At 35.0% G+C, this 27483-nt stretch overlaps 1 protein-coding gene across 3 annotated transcripts in view; it reads left to right on the forward strand.

Annotated features, from left to right (window-relative positions):
- Window positions 1–17778: 17778 nt before the first annotated feature.
- Window positions 17779–27483, forward strand: part of LOC143222108 (paired box protein Pax-6-like) — a 110601-nt gene continuing 100896 nt past the window's right edge. For 2 of the 3 annotated variants that reach the window (XM_076448061.1, XM_076448064.1), the window contains exon 1: window positions 20968–21189. The gene's annotated coding sequence lies outside the window, so the exon portion shown is untranslated. Of the gene's footprint in view, window positions 17860–20967; window positions 21190–27483 lie in introns of those variants that run through there. The other variant, XM_076448062.1, reaches the window with a different exon arrangement.

The following is a 27483-nucleotide window of genomic DNA, read 5'->3' on the forward strand; positions in this document are numbered from 1 at the left end:
GTCTTATAAAGAACCAATTCTATGCTTTTCATTACTCTTCAGCTCTATTTCATGGTTTCTATACTCTTCAGTTCTACTGCTTATAAAGATCCAGTTCTATAGTTTTCACTACTCTTCAGCTCTACATCTTATAAAGAATCAATTATATGTAATTTTCATTACTCCTCAGCTCCACTTCTTATATAGAACCAGTTTCATGGTTTCACTACTCTTTAATTCTATCTCTTATAAATAACCAGTTCCCTAGTTTCCACTACTCTTCTGCTCTGCATGTTATAAGAAATCAGTTCTATAATTTTCACTACTTTTCATCTTTACATTTTATAAAGAACTAGTGCCGTAGTTTTACTAATTTTCAGCTCTACGTTATATAAAGAACCAATTCTATGCTTTTAATTACTCTTTAGCTCTACTTCATATATAGAACTAGTTTCATGGTTTCTATACTCTTCAGTTCTACTGCTTATAAAGATTCAGTTTTATAGTTTTCACGATTCTTCATCTCTACATCTTATAAAAAAAACAATTCTATAGTTTTCATTTCCAGTGATGTCGAGAAACCCACTTGTTGAGAAATTTATATGCAAAAACGGCTCGTTTGGGTTGAGAAAATATTTTACATAGAAGAGCGAACAACGTTTCGACCTTCTTCGGTCATCGTCAGATTCACAAAGAAAGAGGTAACTGACCGGAAGCTGACCACATGTTTGAAAGGGGTTGTGTAACTGAGTGTCGGAATGTAGAGGGCGGTGTTAGATGTTTGAATATATAATTTTATATTATTTTATTATATTAATATAGGTATAAAGGCGTTCCTTTATATTGGTTTATTTTGGGTTTAAGTTGTTGTATAAGTAAGGCTTCTTTAATTTTGCGTTTGTTTATGTTTGTTTCTTTATTTAGTATTTGGGCGTTTTCTATGGTTATGTTGTGTTTATTTGACTTGCAGTGTTCGATAACGTGTGAAGGTGACTTTTAGTGTTCTTTGAATCTGGTTTCCATTTTTCTACTTGTTTCTCCAATATAGAAGTCGTGGCAGTTATTACATTGTATTTTGTAAATAATGTTGGTGTGGTGTTTGTCAGTGTAGTTTTTACCAGTTTTGTGCCTGGTTTTTGAATAAATTGGTATTAACTGGAATGTCATATTTTGTTACTAATTTTTGCCAAATGTTGGTTATTTGTTTCCTGATGTCAGGAATATACGGTATACAGCAGTATATGGTTTCGTGATTTTTTGATTCGTGAGATATATTTACTTTAGTTGGTTGATTTTGCTTTCTGTCTAGGTGTGTGCGTATAATGTTTTCTACGGTTTGTGGAGGAAACTTATTGATGTTGATGAAGTATTGTTTTATTTTGTCTAATTCATCGTTAATTTTATCTGGTGAGCATAGTTTTATGGCTGTGTTTATTTGATTTCTTAGTATGTTGAGTTTTTGTTTTGTTTCATGTACTGAGTCCCAAGGAATGTATAGTCCAGTATGGGTGATTTTTCGGTGGATTTCTGTTTTGAATTGTGTGTCGGTTCTTGTAATTTTGAGGTTAAGAAATGATATTGGATTGCTTTCTTCCTGTTCACATGTGAAGTTAATGTTGGGATGTATAGAGTTAATGTGATTGAAAAAATTAAGTATGTGTTCTGTAGATTTGAATCCCGCAACCGTGTCATCTACATATCTGTACCAGTATAGTGGTGGATGTAATGCTGTGTTAATTGCTTGTGTTTCAACTTGTGTCATAAAAATATTGGCTAGAACTGGTGATACTGGGTTGCCCATGCTTAGGCCATTTGTTTGTATATAGTTTTGGTTGTTGAACATGAAGTTTGTCTTTATCGTGGTGAATTCTATTAGGGTTGCTAACTGGTTACTGGGAATTTCTATGGTTGGGTTAGGGTCTCGGATATAGAGTTCTAAGGCTATCTTGCAGGCTTCAGTGGTTGGAACTTCTGTAAAGAGGGATATAACATCAAAACTGGCCATTAAGGCTTTATGATTAAGTTGATTTAGATTAGACTTGAAATTAAAAGAGTCTTTGATGAATGAGCTGGCTGATGTTATATATTTGAAGAATGCCCATGCTATGTATTTACCAAGATTGTAATTAAACGATTCATATGTGGACATTATTGGTCGTAATGGACAATGTGGTTTATGAGGTTTGGGGATGCCGTATATTTGTGGTGTGCGTGAGTCGGTTTTACGTAGGTAGGAACAAAGTGTTTGTGAAATTGTGTTGGCTTTTTTCATTTGTAGTAGTAATTTGTTCAGTTGCGTCTCGTGTGTCTTTGTTGGATTTATGTGTATTGGTTTAAATTTGTTCGTGTCTGATAGGATGATATTCATCCTATACTGATGTATACCATATATTCCTGACATCAGGAAACAAATAACCAACATTTGGCAAAAATTAGTAACAAAATATGACATTCCAGTTAATACCAAATTTATTCAAAAACCAGGCACAAAACTGGTAAAAACTACATAGTAAAAACTACACTGACAAACACCACACCAACATTATTTATAAAATACAATGTGATAACTGCCACGACTTCTATATTGGAGAAACAAGTAGAAAAATGGAAACCAGATTCAAAGAACATAAAAAGTCACCTTCACACGTTTTCGAATACTGCAAGTCAAATAAACACAACATAACCATAGAAAACACTCAAATACTAAATAAAGAAACAAACATAAACAAACGCAAAATTAAAGAAGCCTTACTTATACAACAACTTAAACCCAAAATAAACCAATATAAAGGAACGCCTTTATACCTATATTAATATAATAAAATAAATAAAATTATATATTCAAACATCTAACACCGCCCTCTACATTCCGACACTCAGTTACACAACCCCTTTCAAACATGTGGTCAGCTACCGGTCAGTTACCTCTTTCTTTGTGAACCTGACGATGACCGAAGAAGGTCGAAACGTTGTTCGCTCTTCTATGTAAAATATTTTCTCAACCCAAATGAGCCGTTTTTGCATATAAGTTTTCATTACTCTTCAGCTCTACTTCTTATATAGAACCAGTTTCATGGTTTCAGTACTCTTTAACTCTATGTCTTATAAATAACTAGTTCCACGGTTTTCACTACTCTTCACCTCTGCATCTTATGAAGAACTAGTGCCGTAGTTTTACTAATTTTCAGCTCTACGTCTTATAAAGAACCAATTCTATGCTTTTCTTTACTCTTCAGCTCTAGTTCTTATATAGAACCAGTTTCGTGGTTTCACTACTCTTTAACTCTATGTCTTATAAAATAACAGTTACCTAGTTTCCACTACTTTTCAGCTTTACATCTTACAAAGAACCAATTCCATTGTTTTCAGAGCTTTTTAACTCTACATCTTATAGAGAACAAATTCCGTAGTTTTACAACTCTTCAGCTCTACGTCTTATAAAGAACCAATTTTATGCTTTTCATTACTCTTCAGCCCTACATCTTATGAAAAACCATTTTAGTAACTTTTACTACTCTTAAGCTCTACATGTTATAAAGAACCAATTATATAGTTTTCATTACTCTTCAGCTCTACTTCTTATATAGAACCATTTTCATAGTTTCACTACTCTTTAACTCTATGTCTTATAAAGATCCAGTTCTATAGTTTTCATTACTCTCCAGCTCTACATCTTATAAATAACCAGTTCCCTAGTTTTCATTACTCTTCAGCTCCACTTCTTATAAAGAACCAGTTCTATAGTTTTCATTACTCTTCAGCTCTATATAGAACTAGTTTCATGGTTTCACTACTTTTCAGTTCTACTTTTTCTAAAGAACATATTGCATAGTTTTCACTACTCTACTGCTCTGCATCTTATACAAACGCAAACGCAAACAAACGTGGCAGGGGTTTAGTTTAAAGAGAGAGAAATCAGAAGAATTATCTCTCCAACTGGGGTGTTCAGGAACGTTGTGGTTCCTCTTCGTCCCATTTCGTGGAAGGTTATTGAATTTAGCTTTTTTAAAAAAATAATTTTTTAAACTCTTTTTGGGTGAAGGAGTAAAGTTTTAGTATTATTCGTGAACGAGGCGCAGGTAGCACCGGAGAAAACGGCCACATCCCGTCCCGAAAGGCAGTTGTCACGTTAAATGTGAACATAAATCTAAACCGATTCAGGGCATGGCAATAGTTGCCTTGGCTGGGATCTAAAGATCCAATGTCTGAGTTTTTGCTGTGGGGGGAAGCGGGAGTGCCCCGAGAAAATTCCACTTTCACAGTATCACGGTTTTTAATTACTCTTCATTTCTACATCTCATAAAGAACGTGTTCCATAGTTTCAATACGTTTCATATTTACATCTTATAGAGAACCAGTTTTATCGTTTCAGTGCTCTTAAGTTCTATTTCTTATAAGAAATCAGTTCCATAGTTTTCACTACTTTTCAGCTCCACTTCTTATAAAGAACCAGTTCCATAGTTTTCACTACTCTTCAGCTCTACATCTTATAAAGAACCAATTCTGTAGTTTTCATTACTCTTCAGCTCTACTTCTTATATAGAACTAGTTTCATGGTTTCACTACTCCTCAGTTATACTTCTTCTAAAGAGCCTGTTGCATAGTTTTCACTTCTCTGCAGCTCTACATCTTATATAAAACCAGTTTCACGGTTTTTTAATTATTCTTCATTTCTACATCTCATAAAGAACCACTTCCATAGTTTTCAATACTTTTCATATTTACATCTTATACAGAACCAGTTTTATCATTCAGTACTCTTCAGTTCTATTTCTTATAAGGAATCAGTTCCATAGTTTTCACTAATTTTCAACTCCACTTCTTATAAAGAACCAGTTCCATAATTTTCACTACTCTGCAGTTCTCATTGTTCTAAAGAACCAGTTCCATAGTTTTCATTACTCTCAACTCTACATCTTATGACGAAGCAGATTCATAATTTTTACTGTTCTTCAGCTCTACTTCTTTTGATCTTAAAAACTATAAAATTTTGATATAAATATTGTCTTCAAAAACACTTTAAATCAAAGCAGGCGGTATAATCCGTGAATAAAACCTTGGAGATATAAATGTACTACTTACCTGATAAAAACTTAAACCCTGTAAATTATTGGTAAAAATAAATGGTATTCTTAGAGTTTAAAGATTTTTAAATACGTAACCATTACAACGTGTAATGAAGCACTTAATCTGGGATTGTTCATAAATCTGAGTTTAGCGCGTGGTGTAACCTAATTCTCTGTTTCGTTCCCATGCAGTTCACAAGCTAAGGCAGAAATATTATATTTTGAACCAGAGTCGAAAGTGAAATTTGTAGATACTGTGTACCCAAATTTTTGCTTTTTTTTTTGTTCCTGGTCAAAAAGTGCTATTTCCCAACTTCTTATGCCTAAAGTAAATGGAAAAGACCTACTTTTCTCTTCAAACTTTGCTTTTGTGATCTGGTTAATGAAGTTTTCAAATTCATCAATTTTCCAGAACATTCCAGGTAGATTCAGCACTGAGTAGCGGATAGAGAATTTTCTCGAACTTACAAGAATTTTCAAGAGCTTTCTAGAATGTTGTAGAACTTACAAGAATTTTCTAGAAGGTTGTAGAACTTACGAGATTTTTCAAGAACCTTTTAGAATTTTCTAGAGGTTTCCATACTAATATATATACAGGGGCTCACCACTATCTGATTTTATCAGAGATGGCATAAAGGAGCTGCAAGCTTTCTCCAGACTCATTCTGCTATGTATGTGGCCAATTTATCAAGATAAGAGCAAAAAAGTACTCTGTGACAGCATCTGCTCAAATGTGTGAAGCCTACAAGGCATATTTCAGCATGCCTGTCAGGGATCAAGACCTGTGCACCTTATTTTACCTGCGAGCACTGCAAAAAACTCTAGAAGGTAAGACGGACATTTTTTGTTTGCTTGAATAGTAGGATTTTATACTATACAAATTTTAGACCTTTACATTTTAAATATAGTTTTTTAAATTTCCAATAATATGGAAAAAATATCACAAAGTATTTTGCAAGAACCTCTTACACATTAGTTGTGGATGAAATAAATCTATTCTTCATAATAATAATTTTATTTTGCTCTTTTGCAGGATGGTACAGAGGGGAAAAGAGACCCATGAAGTTCGCTATTCCAAGAATTTGGCGTGAACCCACTGACCACTCAAGCAATTGCTACTTCTGCATGGTGGACACTTCCAAACATCGGGCTGGCAAGAATGCATCTGCTATTGTGTACCCAGACCTTCCATCATCCATTGCCCCAGTGCCACACAGCCCTGAACTCCCTGTACCCACTCTGCCAGAGAGAAAGCAGCCATCCTCAGAGGAAAGCAGCAAATCAGAAGAGGCGGTGGACATTGAAGATCTAGATTACAATTTCAGAGGTGCAACTGGTGAGAGAAACCCATACTACCCCAACCAAAGAGACCTCAATGACTTGATCAGAGATCTTGGTCTAACAAAGTTGAATGTCGAAACTGTATTTGAGGGCTAATACGTGAAAGTGATTTACATTACAATCGCAAATCTCGAAAAACTACTCACTTCTAAACATTTTTTGTATAACTCTGGTATAAATACATATAAATCTTGATTCATATGTTGTTTTATTCAGACATTATGTCAATGAAAATGTGCAAATTTGTCCGTGTTTACATAGAAAATAGGTCACAAAAGCAAAGTTTGAAGGTAATAATGGCTATTTTCTGTACTTTTATAACGTAAGTAATTAAGAAATAATACATACTATCCAGGAACAAAATTTGTGTTACATGGTGTAGGTAAGAATTGAAATATATGTTTACATTTACAAGGAGGATGACAAGAAAAGGGGTGGATTACATCACAACCTCTTCATCCATTCATTATAATGTATATCAAGAGTTTAGCTTTTTTTTTTTAATTTCGCACCAAGTTACACGAGAACTCTCTGCACCAGCCGTCCCTGATTTAGGAGTGTAAAATTACAGGGAAGACATCTAGTCATCACCACCGACAACCAACCTTTGGGATACTCTTTTTCCAACGAACAGTGGGATTGATCACATGGCTGAAAGGGCGAGCATGATTGGTTGAACGGGGATTCGAACCCGCGACCTTCAGGTTACGAATCGACCGCCTTAATCAACCGGCCATTTCGAGCCTCTGCAGTTTAATGTTTCATTTAATGTAATTATAGGACTGAAAGTAAAATAAAAGCCAGATTTTTTTGCTTGTTTTGTATTGAATTTCGCGCAAAACTACTCAAGGGCTATATGCGCTAGCCGTCCCTACCTTAGCAGTGTAAGACTAGAGGGAAAGCAGCTAGTCATCACCACCCACCGCCAACTCTTGGGCTATTCTTTTACAAACGAATAGTGGGATTGACCGTAACATTATAGCGCTCCCACGGCTGAAAGGACGAGCACGTTTGGTGGGATGAGGATTCTAACCCGGAACTCTCAAGAGTCTAGTCAAGAGCCCTAACCCTCTTGTCATGCCGGGGCTTAATAGAATGTAAACCTACTGTTGTATCTTATAGAAATACCTATAAAGAATCATCACTTACAGCTAATAAAGTGTCGTGAAAATAATATTATCGCAACTAATATTTGCATTTGTAACGATTTCTTAGTAGTGGATTTCATATTAGTGGCACAGGATGTAGGTTAACTTGTTTTTGACAACAAAACAAAGAGTAAAATAAGTCACTTTTATGAATAGAACGAAGGACAGGCATGAGTCACGCAAAAAAAAAAATCAGCTCAAATTTCGGAATTGGCTGCCTGTCTCTACAGCGTGAGTTCAAAATACTAAATGATTTCATTCTGCCAGGAGTTTTATTTTCCACTCGATTTGACTGCAAGCACATTGTCGTGTCCCGAACGATGTGTTCTTATTTTGTTCGTCACCTCGAACCCATCCGCCCGAAGCCCACTATCGAGTGCCATATCGCCCATGTATTAAAACTTTAATTCCATTTTCGCTATCCCCTGTAGGTTGGAGACGCAGTCAGGCGAAAAGCAGATTAATTTTAACTAAGTTTCTTGTCGGTCGTTCTAGTGTATAATACGCAATAGGGAACAGGCTGTTGCCTCACGGCCGGTTCAGTTTCAGTAAAGTATTTCACGTATATGTATATATATAGGCGTGTACAGAGGGGTCTGAAATTGATTGGAATGATGCTATATACGAGTTATTAATGTCATGAGACACAAATAGAGCATTCTATGTTATATAAAACGTTGTAGCTGTAATAATTACACTCGGGTTTACAAGACTAACACCTCGCTTTGTACAAATACGTGTGCGTATCTTTCAACAACACTGTTGTCGAACCGTATTGTTTTCTAAAATCAAAAAGTATCAATAAATATCTAAGTGTTGAAATTTATAAACAAAGCAAATAAAAGAATCCTTTTAATGTTGTTATTTTGAAGTTAAGTACAAAGCTACATTTGGCCATCTGTGCTCTATCCACCACGGTTATCAAAACCCTGTTTCTAGCGTTGTAAGTCCGCAAACGTACCCCTGTGCCACTGAGAGGCAACAATCTAAGCATTTTCTTTTCAAAATAAATAATAATAAACCTGCTAACGTGGCTTAAGAAACAGGAATAGCTTTATATGTATACATATCAATTCTAGAAAGTTCGAGAAAAGAGCACCTAGATTACATTATGCTACGAGTATACTTCAGAAAATTATGAAGAATGATAGTTAGTAATTCCTACTCTATAATCATGTTTTAAGACTGGGTACAAGGTATCAAAGGTTTGAATTTCGCGCAAACCTGCACGAGAGCTATCTGCGTTAGCCATCCCTAATTAAGCAGTGTAAGACTAAAGGGAAGTCAGCTAGTCACCACCACCCACCACGAACTCTTTGGGCCACTATTTTACCAACGTATAGTGGGATTGACCGTCATATTACAACGCCCCCACGGCTGAAAGGGCGAATATGTTGGATAGGATAAGGATTCGAACCCGCGACTCTCGGATTACGAGTCGGGTGCTTTAACCGCCTGGCCATGCTGGGCCTCAGTATCAAACCATGCAAGTCGTATATCATGGTTTAGTTCTACGGTTTTTGGTAATTGCTCAACACATTTCTCCAAGAGCAAAAAAATCATTATTTGTTATTATTTATTATAGTTGTAGTTTGTAAATACATTTATTTTTGTTTATTTTATGTTGTATTTATTCTAGTTGTACTTTGTAAATATATTTATTTTTAGTGTTTATTTCATGTTGTATTTGTTCTAGTTGCAGTTTGTAAATACATTTATTGTTGTTTATTTTATGTTGTATTCATTCTAGTTGTATTTTGTAAATTTTTATTTTATTTTGTATTCATTCTAGTTGCAGTTTATAAACACATTTATTTTTGTTTATTTTATGTTGTATTTATTCCAGTTCTAGTTTGTATATACATTTATTTTTATTTTATGTCGTATCATTCGAGTTTTAATTTGATAAATACATTTATTTTTATTATTTTATGTTGTATTTACTCTAGTTGTAGTTTGTAAATACATTTATTTTTGTTTATTTTATGTTGTATTTATTCTAGTTGTAGTTTGTAAATACATTTATTTTTATTTATTCTAATTGTAGTTTGTAAACACATTTATTTTTGTTTATTTTATGTTGTATTTATTCTAGTTGTAGCTTGTACATTAGTTTTATTTTATTTTGTATTTATTCTAGTTGTAGTTTGTAAATACATTTATTTTTTTTGTTGAATTCATTTTGCGAATAGGAGATGTTTATTGGATTTCGAATTTGGCTTGTAAACTGAGATAAAAAATAATTAAAGAGTTTTTGATAAATTATTATTATCCAGAGGGCACTGTTGCTTAAGTATTTAAAATTTCCCAACATGCCCAAAATTCAGTAATTTCAATAAAAATATTACCTTTTCTAACTACAACCGATAAGGAGGCTTCATATTAACCACATTCAACATGAAAAACATCAGGTTAATGAAAACAGATTAAAAGCCTTTTTTTTTTCAAATTATAAAATAATTTATGTCAGAAAGCAACCTTTAATTTTGTAAAAATTATTAACTACTACCAATAAATCCAACACTATTGTAGAGTTTTTTTGCCTACGACGGAGAAATGTAATTTTTAGAATCTACGGGAGAGAAATTATCTAAGGCGAAACACACTTGTATCTTATAAGCACGAAGCTAACACAATAGACTATCTGCGGATATTGGAACTCGCATTTAAAGGTATAACCTGTGTGTTTTTTATAGCAAAGCCACATGGGGCTATCTGCTGAGTCCCCTGAGGGGGATCGAACTCCTGATTTTAGCGTTGTAAATCCATAGACTTACCTCTGTAACAGCGGGGGGATGTAAACCATTGAACTGCGATGATTTGTTTTTAGTATAGGTTTTTAACTTAAATATTGCACACAATTCTGAGTATGTATTAATTTCTCAATTTAAAGACTTTTACTTTACAATAATGTGTATGTAATAAAGTTTGTTTTCTTTAAAAGTTTTTGCAAGGAATTTTTTATACCACTAATTAAATATTAATTGTTTTTGTAATTAAAAATCACTTTTAAGTTATAATTTTATAGGCTTTATAACATATATTGTATATTTGGGATAACCTATCGGTGAAAATGAACTTTAAAATATCAATGTGATTTTAGATTCGTATACTTATTTTGGTGTAAGACGTAAGTGTACGTATTAAACTTTATGAGACGAAGAATCAGTTTTATGTTAATTTTTGTCAAATTTATTAAAAAACAAGATACGAACTCGGAAAACAAAGAAATCAAACTTTACAAAAATAATTCATATCCGCAGCATGTATACTTAAAGGTCTAAATCTGCCCGAATATTTATATTAAATAGATGGCGTGATTTATAGAAATATAAGAAATGTGTTGTTCATCCCAATGGTGACTTGAAAAATGATTTATGAAAACCAGTTTTTACTATTCCATGTGTAGGATTATTGCCATGTTTTACGTATATACAGTATCGGTTTTTGGATGGATAAAATCGAATAAATACGTTTTTTGTAACTTTCATTTAATGACCGGTTACAGTTAATTGGTTCTTGATTATAGAGAGAAAATATTACCGTTTCTTACTACGTGGAACTTGGAGGTGAGCCATTTGGTTCTTGATTGCAACAACTCATACAAAGTGATATATATATAGTAATACAGATGTTACGTCATTAAATGGCTACCTCAATCTCTGAATGTTTTTATATTATGCTATGTTTTTGACAAAAACAAATAATTAACAGTGTAGTAGAAATGACGTAATTCATGTTCGTGATACGAACCCTGTTTAAATTATTATCTGTGACGATGCCGTCACGTGCTTTTCTCACAGCTCCGTTAGGAAATGTTCATTGAAGCAGAGAACCTTATAGGAAGAGACATTAGGTTTCCGTGTTCCATATTAAAGAATTGGCGGGTTAATACAAGTGGCGGAATAAAACAAAGTTGCGCATGCGCTAATAACATTTCCATTACGAAGTGAATGAGTTGGTTTTCTGTCAGTCTCATGAAAATTAGGGTTATCCTTCAAGCAGCTTCTCACCGAAGCGTGAAAAAGGACACACTTCAATCTTTAATTAAACTTGTTTGTTTCAGCCCAACTTGTCCAACCATACAGAGCGACTGTGTGAAATATGTGTTACTGTGGTTTTCTCTCTCTCTCTAATGCTACTGCAGTGCATAATTGTCCAGAAATTAAAAGAGTTAAGCCTAGACACTTTATCTTTGCCTAAGATAAAAACATAACTAGATAAAAAGCCGATGAAGTTGCAAGTTTTAAATTAATTACTTTCTCTGATTTCCTCAAAGATACTGGTTTAAAGTAAAATCTTCTGCAAGTTACGTTTATGTTAGTTCTCTAAGACAGAACCAACGGACGAGGAAATATCATTGAAACGTCTTCTCTATAAACTTATTGTAATCAAACAATAAACGTTTTATTTCACTATAAAACCATAGGAAAGTAAAGACACCGTTAGCATATTCTCAAATGAAAAGTAAACTACTTTACTTTTTTTTTTTCGTTTACAATGCCCTCCAGTGGACTTACAACGCTAAAAACCGGGTTTCGATACCCGTGGTTGGCAGAGGACAGATAGCTCATTGTGTAGCTTTGTGCTTAATTCAAAACATCAACAACAACAATCGTTTATAATAATTTTATAATATGAGAATCCCCGTCACATTTAACATGCTCACTTCATTGGTTAAAAAACAAGAGTAGCCCAAGAGTTGGCGGTGATAACTAGCTATCGTTCCTTTAGTCTTTCACTGATAAATGGCCCGGCAAGGCCAGGTGCTTAGAGCACTCGACTCGCAACCTGAGAATCCTGGGCTCGAATCTCCGGCATACTAAACATTCTCGCCCTTTCAGCAGTGGGGGCGTTATAATGTGTCGTTCAATCCTACTATTCCTTGGTAAAAGAGTAGTTGGTGGTGGATGGTGATGACTAGCCACATTCCCTCTAGTCTTGCACTGATAAATTAGGGACAGCTAGCGCAGATAGCTCTTATGTAGCTTTGCGCGAAACAAACAAAACAACTGTGACAAACTGTACCTCTATCAAACGTTTAAATTGTTGAAATTTTACTTGAGGAATAATTATTGAAAACTCTTGTCTTTACGAAGATTTTTTTTGGATAAACCAATTACTTGACAATAAAGGGGTCAAGTTTATAAAATCACTACTTCAATAAAAGACATCAGGTTTAGTTGACACTTTCCTCAAAACTTTAATGATGAATAACAATTAAAGAAAACCGTCTTCCATCGTCAGTCTATACTTTTTGGTTTAAATTTCCCTATGTAAATGTGAAAGATGAAGAAGAATTGGAAAACCATCGCACATCATCATCATCTGCACTTTTATCGGAACAATTTAGTTATTTTGGTGCGTGTTTGCTAAAATTCCCGAAACAAAACCACATGTTTTGTCTGGACCAAACTTAATTATTTTTCATTGTTTCAGAGAATGTTGCAAACCTACACAAAAGGCTCTCTGCTTATCGAATTGCCAAGTACCTCCTATACTGAGGTGGCATACGGAATCTGGAATTGGACTCGAGCTTACATAACACTGGAGGAAAACGATGGTGACACATCCCTCCTCCGGACGGGTTAACCACTAACTAATATCTGTTACCCATCACATAGCTTGGTAGGCTGATACGATTGTGTGTAAAGTCCTTGGTCCAAAGGTACAACAGTACCACCTGAGGCAGCCTCGAAATCGCACCCAACCAATTACAAATCAAAAACCTCTGTGCCACGCTGCCCCAGCTACATGCGCATAACCATCGCTAATTCTGAACCAATTAGCTGGAGAAACGATTATTAATATTTGGTCCACGGGCTTTCTTCAAGATTAGCACATGTATAGAAAGGTAGATGGTTCGTGAACACGAAAGCTTGAAAAACCTCTGGACTGGAAGAAATCCCCTAATCAACACCACCCACTCTAACGCATCGGCTACTCTTCTTTCATTGGGATTTGACTGTCACTCTTATAACGTACACAAGAAGTGCACTTTACAGCAACGAACTTCGAACCATTCCTGCTCTGATCTATCATTTCAAACGAACACTTCTTATGTTAGTTATTATAGATCTCCTTGTAGGACAAAACATTAGTTTTCAAAAGTTCCAAAGTCAGTTAACAAAAACTCACAATACGATACTTTAAACTGTTGTTCTATTTCGTCTGTCAACTAAACGTTGTTACAGTATTTCAAGCAGGCGCACTAAAAACGGTTATATGAAAATATTAACCCTCTTCTTAGCTTTAAAAGCAATTGAAAATCTTGTCTTGCAGAAATATTACTGTGGAATGCAGAGTAGCGACTGAATGTATGTATATTAGAAAAAATACGAAAGGTTATGTTATATTCAATATTTATAACAGCAACAAGGAGAAATATTGACAATAAATAGCGTCGTAGACAAACTTAAAGAAAAATAAGGGCTAACTGTGATCTAGTGGTCAGCATTCTTGATCTATGGCTGGATGAAATCAAGTGGTCAGTGTTCTTGACCTATGACTAGATGTAATCAAGTGATCAGCATTTTTCTATCTATTGCTGAATGTGATTTAGTGGTCAACATTCTTGATCTAGGGCTTGGTGTTATTCTTAGTGGTCAGCATTCTCGGTTTACGAATCACGGAGTTGATGATCTGTGGCTTTTTTGCCGTAAAGAAAGGTGCTCCACAGTTTGGGATGGTATTTTCACAGTACGAGTAATGGTAAAAGTCAAATATTCTGTCAAATAAGACCTTTGTATAGCTTTGAGCGGGAATTCTGTAACATTCAAACGAGAGATAAATAATTGATATATCGGTAAAACACAGTAGAAAAGGTATATGCAGAAACAGAACCGGCATCTTGAATCAACTAATGTTGTAACTTCTAAATAATGTAATAAGACCTGCAGTACTCTGACCCAAGTCTACGGACTTACATAACTACAATCAGTAGTTCGATGCCCCCCCGACGAATACAGCAGATAACCCATTTATGACTTTGCTTTAAAAGAAATAAATTTGAGCCGAAAGAAAAAATATTTTAAACAATTATAAATAGTTCATTACACGATAAAGACAACGTACTGCATTTAAGTTACATTTATACCATTTTAAGTTCAGCATTATTTAGTAAAACAATGTGTACATTATACATTGTCACCTGTATAGTACTCGTATTAACAATGAACAGCTTTAAAATTTTCTCTGTAATGTTTCTTGTACAAAATATCAATTCATTAGTTATTTACAATAAGTTCAAGTCTTCCAAACTTACTGTAATTTAAATTGTCACTTATTGTATTGTCTTTCTTAGTCGGTAATCAACATACGGCCCCTCCCAATGGCTCAGTGATAAGTTTGAAGAGTTATAGAGCTAAAAGCCAAGTTTCGATACCGTGGTAGGTAAAGCATAGATAGCCAGTTGTACAGCTTTGTACTTAACTGATATATAAGTATGTGATGGATATAGATGACGTAATGTGTTTTAACCAGACATTTTATTACTAGAGCCCCCTAGTGGCTCAGCGACAAATCTGTAGGATTACGACTCTAGAATTCTGATTTCGATACCGTGGTAGGCAAAGCATGGACAGTCCATGTTGTAGATTTATGCTTATAATAACCAAACTATTATTACTAAAAGCGATAGTTTTGCTCTTTTTAAGTCAATTTTTTAAAATTGTTTAGCATTTATAGTTTATGTTTGTTAAAAGCCACGCAGGTCTTTCGTTCGTTAAAAATTTTAAGACACGCAAATACAAAATTATTGTGAAATTAATTTTAAATTTTCTTCCTATACGTGTATTTTTCCAACACGTTTTCAGTTTCTGATCGCTCTTCTCTTGTTACTAGTGACGTAATACCGTTCTATTTTGTTGTTGTTGAAATCGCGTGAAGCTACAGATGGATTAAAAAGTGGCCAACTTGAGTTATTGGTTTGTTTACATAAAGTTAGTTTTTATTGTTTTTTCGAGATGTGTGATCAATGTTTAGAAGCGCTTTTTACCATCGCGAGGAATAAAAATCCGGGTTTCAGAGTTGTAAGTCCATAAAATTAGCGTTGACTCCATGGGGAGATATTTTGTAGAAGAAACTATTTGATTTCCAATATCAAAATTACTTTTTCAGTATTTACAAAAACATTTTTGTAACAGTTCTGTTTAAGGCTGTATTTTCATTTTTATATATAACTTTTGAGTGTTGTCAGGTTTTATTCCTGCTAGATTTCTTGCAGTAGGTGTCTGTAACGTTTTGCCAATACATTTGAACAGCACACACTTCACTCGTTTTAAAACTTAGCATTGTGTATTAGAGGGAAGATAGCTAGTCATCACCACCCACCGCCAACTCTAGGGTTACTCTTTACCAACGAATAGTGGAATTGACTGTAACATTATAACGCCCCCACGGCTGAAAGGGAGAGCATGTTTGGTGTGAGGGCGATTCGAACCCGCGACCCTAATACTACGAGTCGCGCGTCTTAAACACCTGACCATGTACCGTCAAGACTATTGAAGTGGTAGGCTAGAGTCAAATCACTTACGACCAACTCTTGGACTAGTCTTTACTAATGAAAAATGGGACTAACCACTACTTTATAACGCCCCCACAGCTGAACGGGCAAGTATGTCTAGTACTATCATTTATTGTAAATAATGAATTGTTCGTGGAAAATATGGTACAAATAATTGTGACATGAAACACTGGTTTACCAATAACCCTTTCAATCTGTTTTTCACACATAAAAACGTTATCTAATATAAATGTGTATTATAATGAACCTAATGTTAACTCAGGCAAGTTTTCATCGCTCTTTCTTTATATACTCGAACACATTTATACCTTTTTACGCACCATAAAACCTTTTGATGAAATACATTGCCTAGAGTCAAAAAGGTTTAAATCGGTTAACAGATGGCAGCACAAGCACGTTGAATGAAAGTGTTTTAAGTTCAAGGAGAGTAACACGTTAATCCTCGCTCATATTATTGGTACGTACGAGTGCATGTTACGTTCAGCTGCGAAGATAAAGAGTATAATAAACATAAGCAGTCTTGCCCACTAGGCAAACTGGGCAATTGCCAAGAGCTCCGTACATGGTAGGACTTCGATTCTATGCTTTTTAGTATACTTCTGAGTTTTCTTATCACTATAGGACCCGTTAAATGAATTCTGCCTGGAGTTCCTGATAATATATTTAATTGAAATTCGACTTTTTCGGAAAAAAAAGTTTCAAAGTTGGCATTTTGCGCAAACAAAAAAAGAAAAGAAAAAACACGTGATAGGAATAACAGTGCTAAAACAAACAAACATAACACGATGCATAACAACTAGTTAGTCATATGTTTCAGTGAAATTATAATTGTTTAAATAGGGTAGCCCAAGTTGGTCGAATGTATGATATCTGTATGCTAAACTCTAACATATAATAAATAAGTACTTGAAAACACACTAATATGGCTTAGGAACCAAGGTGTTAGGTTGGATCATTTCTTCAGGTTTTTTGCGTGTGGTTACCTACGGGCTCCAGCAGCTGTGTAAATTCATTTTTATAAACTTTTCATGTACCAAGCTGTTTGTGAACTTACAACTTTATTGGTTACTGTTAACATATACGTCACGCCAAAAATCTAAACAGAAATACCACTAATGATGTAATTAATCTAAGTAATTATTGCTCCTCTGCATTAAAAATATTAATGATTTTCACTTAATAATATTGGTCGGTTCTTCACACTAAATGTTAACAAGTAAAAAAACAAACAAACTAGATGTGATACAATCAATATCACCGGTCGTGAACGGTGTACAATTAAGGTTGAAATCTAGGGTTAGAATGCATTTCATCTGGTTATAGAGTTATGTAATTAAGGTTGAAATTTAGGGTTAAAATGGATTTCATCTAGTTATAGAGTTGTACAATTAAGGTTGAAATTTAAGGTTAAAATGGATTTTATCTGTTTGTAAAAAATCATTGTTTTTTTTTGTTTGTGTAGTAAAGCTGCAAAAAGCTCATGTGTACACCATGGAGAATCGCACCTCCGATTTTAGTGTTGTAAGTCCTTAGATTTACCATTGTCCTACCGGGAAACAAACTAAAAAAGCTGACAAAAGCTATTACACTAAACAAAGGAAAATGAGGGCTGAAAGAACGTCGCTCAGAATACACTTAGTGTTTTAACTTTTATTCTGTTAACCTGTTGTCCCCTAGTGATCGTAGTAAACTGATAAATAAATTCGTCTTTCTACTCTAGAAACGAGAATTTTCATCTTCCAACTCCAGGAAAGAGTAAGGTTTGAATGATGAGGATCTGAAATCTCACTAGCTGAAACAGGTAAGAGAATCATTAAACTTCTTACGTAGAGCTTTTTCTCTGGTTTACAAGAGATGAGTCAAGAGTAATATGTGACGATTCCGGTATAAATCTGAACACAGTAGAGGTTTAAAATGTTAACGTATTTTTAAACTATATATATGTGTGTATATAACATGGTTTATTCCTTACACACATTCCTACATGTCGTCATATGTTTATTTTCCTCACACATTATCATATGTTGTACTGTGCTTAGACCTTTCACACATTCCTACATGTCGTCATATGTTTATTCTCCTCACACATTACCACATGTTGTACTGTGTTTAGACCTTTCACACATTCCTACATGTCGTCATATGTTCCTGTGAGTTGTCACATGTTTATTCCCTTCACAGATTCCCGCATGTTGCCATATGTTACTGTAAGTTGTCACACGTTTATTCCCTTCACAGATTCCTACATGTCGTTATATATTCCTGTGAGTTGCCATACGTTTATTCCCTTCACAGATTCCTGCATGTTGTCATATGTTCCTGTGAGTTGTCATACGTTTATTCCCTTCACACATTCCTGCATGTTGTCATATGTTCCTGTGAGTTGTCATACGTTTATTCCCTTCACACATTCCTGCATGTTGTCATATGTTCCTGTGAGTTGTCATACGTTTATTCCCTTTACACATTTCTGCATGTTGTCATATGTTCCTGTGAGTTGTCATACGTTTATTTCCTTTACACATTCCTGCATGTTGTCATATGTTCCTGTGAGTTGTCATAGTTTATTTATTTCCTTCACATATTCCTGCATATTGTCCTATGTTCCTATGAGTTGTCATACGTTTATTCCCTTCACACATTTTTGCATGTTGTTATATGCTTAATATGTCAGCTTTCCAGTAGACAAATACAGGAAAAATGCAATAATCTTAAATACGTTACATAACTTTCTGCCGGAAAAAACAAAACAAAAAACTGTTACCGGTAGGGTAATAGGTAATAACGGTATTTAATAGCCACAAACAATGACTGGTCAAAATTTAACATATTGGTTTCTAGTTCTGAAGAGTTAAGTCGTCTTTGAAATGATAATTTTAAGAAAAACGAATGTGCTTATACGTTATATGCGTGTGTGTGTGTTTAATTATTTACTTATTTGAACAAGTAAAGGAAAGTGAATTTAGCCCTACACTATCTCCAAACGGTTGACCCCGAAAAAAAAAAAGTGTCGCAAGTAAAGAACGAGCAAATAAAACGGAGAATAAAATTGGGTGATATTAAATTATGGAATATCAATGTCAATATTCTACAAGACAACTCACGTTTTGTTATGCTGTTCATGTTGTTCTGGAAAATCAAGTTCGTGAGTTACACTTACTTCCTACAATGCTCTGTTTTAATAACTTGTTCTTATCCGTGTTTATCTGCTCTTTCCTTATTTTAGTGTTCAATAGAATGGTGTATCCCCACCACAAAACAGGCCCTAACCCTACAGATTGCTCTCTTTCTAAGGCATACTTCAGATTTCATTCTAGTTAGTATTTATAATTCATCTATTTGCCTTTTATATGCGGTGCCTTTTAGTTTACGCCCATTAGTTTTGAATTCCGTACAAACACACAAACTTCTACAGACTGTTTTCGATATATGGAACAGGTGTTTTTTGTCTAAATGTACAGCAGAGACTTTGATAGACAGTTCATTTTTCTGCATCGAAAACGATTTCTTGCCACATTTGGCGAGAATCATCTGTCATGTTTTTTACTGAAAAAACAAAACATTTCACCATATTCTTCTACAAAATATCTAAAAGGTATAAAACATCATTCTCGTCATATCATTTACGTACCTTCAATGTTTTTTAAACCACGACACAACGACTCATAGAATGACTTCGAGTTAGTTTGTTTTTTCAAGTACAAACTTTTAGCTCAAAGATCCGTCACCTCTGAACAGATTTAACATCTCATTAAAGTTTTGGACTCAGGAGGTCAAAATCTTTCGATCGATGTATTTTATTTTACCACCAGTCTCATGGATTAATTTACTGTAATCTTGTCTAAAAGAATTTCAAGTGCCACATCTACTAAGGATTCCCCCTTTTTTATCCACGATTGTCGCAGATAACACTTTCAGATAATTCTGCAAATACGCGTGCACTTCTCACTAAACCACGTGACTTTGTAACGCATCAATACAGAATGTTTGCTGTAGATTATTTTGACCACCCTAAAACAAACTTTATACTCTTGAAATGAAAGGGGAATTTTAAATAGCTGTTGTATAAAAATCAAAACTTCTCCTTTTCATAACTTTTTCTTCCTGTTTTAAGGCTAAGCTGGGATTTATATCAGTCACTATATACCGACATTTAATAGTTTTAACATACGGGTTCCAGATCTTGATTTGTTTTTGTTCGGTTCATTTCTTTCAACGTTTTGTCAACAGTTCATTCTTACCCACTTTTATTTATGTTTTGTTGTTCTACATTTTATCTTTCGTGATAAATTATATTTATTTTAAACATAAAACTTATTTTAGTGGGCCTATAGAAATTATTTCTAAAGAGATTTGATTTTTTTCTTATTAAAATATATTTCTTTGAGCTTCTACTACTCTTTTCCTCACCCATCCACCCTTAAAAATGGGTGTTTTAGTCAATTTTCAGAGCGTGTTCAATCCAAGAAACTGACGCTTATTCTAAAGCAAGACGTCCAGGGTTGTGATACTTTCTAAGTAAATGCTGTTGTTTGGGTTCCATAGAATATTGAAATATCTCTTCTAGACTGAATTTTACTTTAAAAAAGCTAGTTGTGCAGGTGACTCATGAACACAGCTCTGTGAGGTGTAAGCAGTTTGTTTCCATGACTTTTAATTATTCCTTTTTCACATCAACCGCTAAAGGTCTGTTTCAATCTCTCCTCATAAACCTGCCATTCTAAGTATGTACACAATCAAATATACGAAACTCGGTAAAGTACTGAAAGGGAACGTTTTAAACGCTCCGCCCGCCTAGCCACTGTCAATCCCGTGACGTGGCAGGCGCACTCAAGCACAGGCGAATGCTTCATTGGTTAGCCAAATTGGAGTGTGGCAGTAGTCGATGCTCGGTTGCTATAGCGACGGGTTGAGACTCGCACTGCCTGTCTCTCGGGGGCGGATTCAGTGCTCGACTCTTGGTAGAGTGGCTTCATGGTGGTTCTTCCTATTTAAAGCGGAGACAGGACGTAGAGTGAGTGACACACGTGGCTTACAGTTTAACTCTCCCAGGTAAGACAGAAATGTAAATAACTCCACAGAATCGTCGCCTCTTCTAACGCCATCACCAGAAGACATCGACAAAACTAAGGTGCGTAAAATTTAAATTCCTCTGACTTTTGTAAAGGAATGCGACCTGGAATGCTCTGATCGTGTATAGAATTCAGAACCAAATGAATTAGTGGGTCATTCCACAATTCTGGTTGGTTTGAGCGTTGATGAGCTGTAAGCGAAGGCACGCGCCCTGCGTCACCTAAGGCTTGAGGGTTCCGCGTGCCAAGACATTGCGCGCTAGTGCACAAGCGATTTGGCGCCCATTTCGCTTCACGGACATTATTACGCGTGCCGAAACTCACACAACCAAATAGCGTGTGAGCACGGTTGGTGAGGCGTATCACCATGGGCAAGAAACGTGAACGTTTCTAACGCGCTTCAATTCGCCCGGATGATTAGAAGTGTAAGCTCAGTTCCTGTACAAATTTTAGCGATTTCTTTCCAAATAACATCTCATTTACTGGGTCATCTCACTTCACAGGTTCTATCCTCTCTACAGAAATCTGTGTGACAGGCGAGAATTTCCTTTCATGTCTTACGTAAGAAGAAAGTCATTCTAAAACCGCTGACACTTTAAAAATTTGACCCAGGTTATAAAAAAAAGATGGACATAAGAAACTTTTGACAAAGCCCATACAAAAAAAAACTAAACTAGACTCTAGTTTCGGACTATAATAACACGTCTTGGGTGTCTAAAATAACACAAAGCAGAGGAGAAAGCGTGAAACTGGAGAAATCTGACTCCCAGCAAGGGGAATCTGTTACGCGGTAGAAGCCAAAATATTAGATACTTTAGAGGATTGCCGTCGCGTTACACCGGAAATACGAAATGACGCAGAATGGTATAATATTACACCATCAACAAGTTTCTTAGTGGTTTGACCGGGTGTTAAGTACTGTATTAAGGTATTTGGCAAATGAAACGAAAAAAGGAACAATATATTTTAAGGATTTTGTTGTCTTTAATTTGAAATTATGAAATTACCTATCTGCTGACAAAATGTACACTGAAGAGGATAGTGCAGTGTTTAGCATATTGATACATGTTGTCGAAACTTCCGACAGTAAATTAAATATAATCCATGTAACAACGATAGATTAAAAACGTTTTTATTTACATTTGCATTATAATATTTTATTATTGTAACATTAAAGCAATTAACATAATAAATAGCTGTTTATTACTGGTGGTCGATAAAAGAAATATTTATAAATAGTTTGTGTTTCTTACTGGCAGCATATTACTTTCTAATTTCGCCTTTCTCGATTTATTCATTGTCTCTCACATCTCTCGGTCTTCTCTTATTTGTTTATTTTTTGTTTGTTGAACTTCTGTCTTCTACAGTCCTTTCTCAAATCCATACCGAATCACCCCTTTCTTTTTGATGTTGTACCTGTTTTCCATACATTGGATTATAAAGTTTCATGACCATAACGATCCTGTAACCTCCATTTTGGATTAACTTAGAAAGGCAGTCATTCGTTCCAATCATTTTCTATAGACTTAAAGTTCTGGAAACCTCTAATTTCTCAGAGACTGAGCAAAGTGTTATCACCTCTCACAATCTCAACCGATGTTATTCACATCTATGTTCCTAAGATTTATGTAACTTACATATAAAAAATAGCTCTATACTAATATGATTTGCACTAATGAATGGCAACGGTGCTTAGACAACATTGATTTAAATGTAACAAAATACAGAACATGGCTGCTGATTTTAATTGAAACACTGGACGAAACTTGATTTTTTTTTTCGTCATCGCCACCTGAAGTATTTGCAAGTACTGATAATTTATGCTCCTGTAGGTTACATCTGCTTCGTCATCAAATGTAATGACCTAGGTCCATGTTATTACTACAACAAAATGGTACATAAAACACATTTCTATGTTAGATTAATCCAATTCAAACGTCCTTAAAAAATTCAATCATCAGGTAACAAAACATTGAATAAATGTGTGCAGTCCAGGGATTGCCAAAGCTTACCACTGCAAAGAACACGAACCATAGTTTGTTTTCCCTGATCATGACCAATACATTTCTCTTTGTAACTGATTAATGGCATCCCAGTAGGTTATCTATTTATTTACTATGTGATTATTAGGCATAAAGAACACGCACCTGTTAGCTAGAGTATAAATCACTTGCAATGCCGATGAGGGCGTTTAGCCTCTGTACGGTGATTAACTGTAAGGATGTACAAAATCACATCCTTCTAGAATATGATTTACACAATATAACTGTAAAAGGCAGAGTATTGTATTGTACAACAAACACATAGAGGGAAAGCTCTAAAGTTTATTATTGTGATTTTCTTAGTGTTCCGTTGCTACTGATAGCTTCGATGTAAAGTTTCCCCTCAGTGACGCAGCCGAAAGTTTGAAAGATTATAACACTAAACACCGGATTTCAATACCTGTGATGGGCACGGTAAAGATAGCCCACTGTTTATCTTTGTGTTCTTTTATATTGTTCTAAAAAGATGAATCAAGAAAAACTTTGTTTGTTTGTTTTGTAAGTAAGTGCAAAGCTACTCAATGGGCTATCTGTGCTCTGCCCAACACAGGTATCGAAATCTGGTTTCCAGCGTTGTAAGTTCACAGACATGCTGCTGTGCGACTGGAGGGCATTTGGGACGCTAACATGACTGTAAACCCAGTATACTCTAATATCAAGTTTTTCTTTATTGAAATAATGAAATATATACATATGTATGTAATGTTTTAAATAGAACTGGTGCACTAATTAATATAACTATATGTTGCAAACCACTTCTTTAAACTATTTTTATGTAAAAGAAAAACACTTTAGTTTCATTAAAAAGTCATCTCGGAACACAAAAAGCAGTAAGGTATGTTTTCATCGCAACATACAATGAATTAAACTTTTCATCCTCTTGTAGTCCACTATCGGGACTCCCTGAAGAGCTCGTTAGAACAGGAATAGCTACATCAACAAGCTATTTGACTTCTTGTATCAAGTGATTGAGATGGTATTGTGAGTCGAAGCCCGTTGCTTTTTGCCCTTAACTGTTTGGATCTCTGATACCGGAAATCTCACCAATAGACCTATCACTTCTCAAGCGAAGAGCAAATATTGTCGAAGAAGGCCTTCAGGCCTCTCGAGAATAGTCCCCCTAAACCTCTTGCCTAAAGTCCTCCCCAGCAAAATAATTGAAACCCATCCTTTAGACTTATTTGATCGTTTACGTTGAAAGCGCAATAGCTTCATGGTCAACCTGGAAGTCCATGTATTTGTAAGTGAGGTTCAGAAAATGAACCTCACGGAGGTATCCTGTCAGCAACCACTGAAAATTAAAAAGGTTCTTGACTTTATTTCCAACCAGTTAATTTAGATATACGAGTGTTGTAATAGGTTTAGTTTAATATTTGTTTTTGGTCATGACAAAGCACAACTATCAAAACTAGATTTTTAGTGTTAACGGCTTATAAAACTTTTATTTTAAAGATGCCTTATACTTATTAAGCTCAGTAAGCAGATATGGTTGAAAACACTGGTTCTTAATAAAAATAGATCCTTAATCTTGATTTTTAACACAAATATTTATTAACATGTAAACCCACATGTTCTTTTATTAGAGACCAGTCATGTCTTGTAATTATACATTATCTAAATATAACTTACCCTCTTAACAAAATTTCAGCTTTAATATTTTAAGATATTTAATGTTTCAAAATAATAGCCATAAAAAAACGTGAGAAAAACAACCCCGGAACGTACGTTACGTCAGAATTTGTTTGTTTTTGAACTTCGCGCAAAGCTACACAAGGGCTATCTGCGCTAGCCGTCCCCAATTTAAAAGTGTAAGACTAGAAGAAAAGGCAGTAAGTCATCACCACCCACCGCCAACTCTTGGGGTACTCTTTTATAAACGAATAGTGGGATTGACCGTAACTTATAACGTCCCTACTGCTGAAAGGACGAGCATGTTTAGTGTAACAGAGATTCGAACCAACGATCCTCGGATTAGAGGTCGAGGGCCTTAACCACCTGGCCATGCTGGTCCGACGTCAATATATCATGGAAATAAAAGTATATAATTGTTGTTAAAAATAACGAACCTCTCTTTAATTTCCGTACGTGAAATACGATAGTTGGTATTATTTTACTTGTGCTTTCGCTGTCATTAAAAATAGATAATACATTGAGGTTTGTTTTATATTTTATAAACTAGTTTATCCTAACGTGTGTCGATGTATTCTAGGACACTGCCATCAGAATACTTCAATAAGATTACCACAAATTCACTTCTGATAATGATGTTCTGTTCTGGTATAATGGTTCTCAAAGTGTGGTCCTCATCCCAGTGTTTGTCCGTGGACTGATACAAATTGCAAGTGATATCAAAAGCAGCGTTATTCTTTCCATTAAATGTGGTTTGGTTTGTTTGAAATTAAACACAAAACTACACAATGGGCTATCTGTGCTCTGCCCACCACGAGTATCGTAACTCGGTTTTTAGCGGTCTGAGTCTGCAGACATACCACTTTGCCACTGGGGACCCATTAAATCTGACGAAATTTTGTTGTTGTTGGCACAGCGGGTGAGGTAGGGCCGAGAGGTGACCTATGGACTTTTTTTTTGTTTTTTGTTTCTGTGGAAGTGGTCCACAGACGAAAACGTTTCAGAACTATGTATCTCAGGATGGTTGTCATGGGTATTGACACTTTTACCAAAATAAAGCAGAGGACGACTTTTCAACCTTCTTAGTTATGTCATGTTCAGGTTAACAAAGATTTGTAACTGTTCTCTGCTTTATTTTGGTAGAGGTGTTAATACCCATGACAACCATCCTGAGATACATTTTTACTTCAAGTGGGTTTCTCGTCATCAAGAGTTTGAGAACCACTGTCCGAGTTTACTTCCAAGCATGCAGAATGTGGTGAGGATAAATTATTCTATAAACAAGTAATATGCATAGTTTCTGATACTATTATTATGTAGACAAACATACTGTTTCTCTACTCTTTTTTCTTTTTTTTTCTCCAAACACTTTTCAATCAACCAACATTCATTCATATCCTGGCAGATTCACTTCAGACTTACTAAGATTATACCCTTGTTCAATACTACCAGAAATCTGGTTTTTTTATTTCTTTTTAGTGTAGGTTTTTTAAGAAAATTTTATTGGGCCAAAAATCAAACAATCCAAAATGCATATTTTGGGCTCCTGTGCGGTCAAATTCACAGCAATAAAAATAAAAAAAAACTGTACAAATATAAATTTTCGTGCGCTCAGTACATTAACTTATAAAGAAAGAAAGAAAATATGGATTTGCTCATTTTGAGCGTGTTTTTGTTTTGTGGGAAGAAGAGTCAAAGTTCACAAAAACGCATAATTCTGAAGTTTTGATTAATTAATTGACCATGTTTTGACCATTTTACGTGGAATTTCCTACAAGTACACCTTTCTACAGGTCCACACATAAATGTAGAATGTGTCCATTTTCGGTCATTTGACGTGGTGTCAAAAGGTCAAATAAACCCATAATATTAGGGGTTTTGGTTAATTTCGATCAAGTTACACGGTATTTAGTATAAAAATATTCTCTGCAAGTTTTAAACAGAGATATAAACAGTTGTCGATTTTTACGTGTTTTTCACGATTTTTCTGGTGTCAAAACTGACCATGTTAGGTTTGCGTGGCGGAGATTCACCGCATTTGCCCGCGAATGTTAGGCTGTTTATTTTTATTTTTTAAATAAATATTAGATTGGCGATTCGTTGGCTATTTAAAGATGCATAGTAATAAATTCTATATCTGCCACGATTCAAACCCAGCTGGGTTTTCACTGAAACGAAAAAAAAAAAACAATCTTGTTACGCCTCATTACATGCAGTGTTAGGAATATGCGGTTATTCTGATCTATTGTTATCAATAGGCTTTCATAGGAATTGAAGGTACGAGAAATAGAGTCACCAACCAGCATGGTGCCCAGAGTATGGCAGCTTTCTTCTTTCGTTCCAATTTTTCAGTTTCTTTTTGTGGCTTTCAAAAAAATCGGAGGCTTAACCTCGAACACAGACTCTTGCTTTGAGAAGACTTTTTATTCGCTAGATCGTTCCTCGTCCCCCCCTCTCTTCTTTTTCTCACTGACAGCTATTCGCAGGTACCAGAGGCGGACACGTTATATGGTCAATTCGCGGTCGAAACCCATAGTGACGTGAATCGCTATTGTTCGATGACCACTGTACTTATCGTTTTCACTCTGAGACATTAATGTAAGAGCTATTGTCTGACATGTCAACTGCGTATTGATTGAATGATATATACCTATATGTATTTCTAAGAGTCACATTTCCATC

Source organism: Tachypleus tridentatus, chromosome 8, assembly GCF_004210375.1.
Source record: "Tachypleus tridentatus isolate NWPU-2018 chromosome 8, ASM421037v1, whole genome shotgun sequence".
Lineage (NCBI taxonomy): Eukaryota > Metazoa > Arthropoda > Merostomata > Xiphosura > Limulidae > Tachypleus > Tachypleus tridentatus.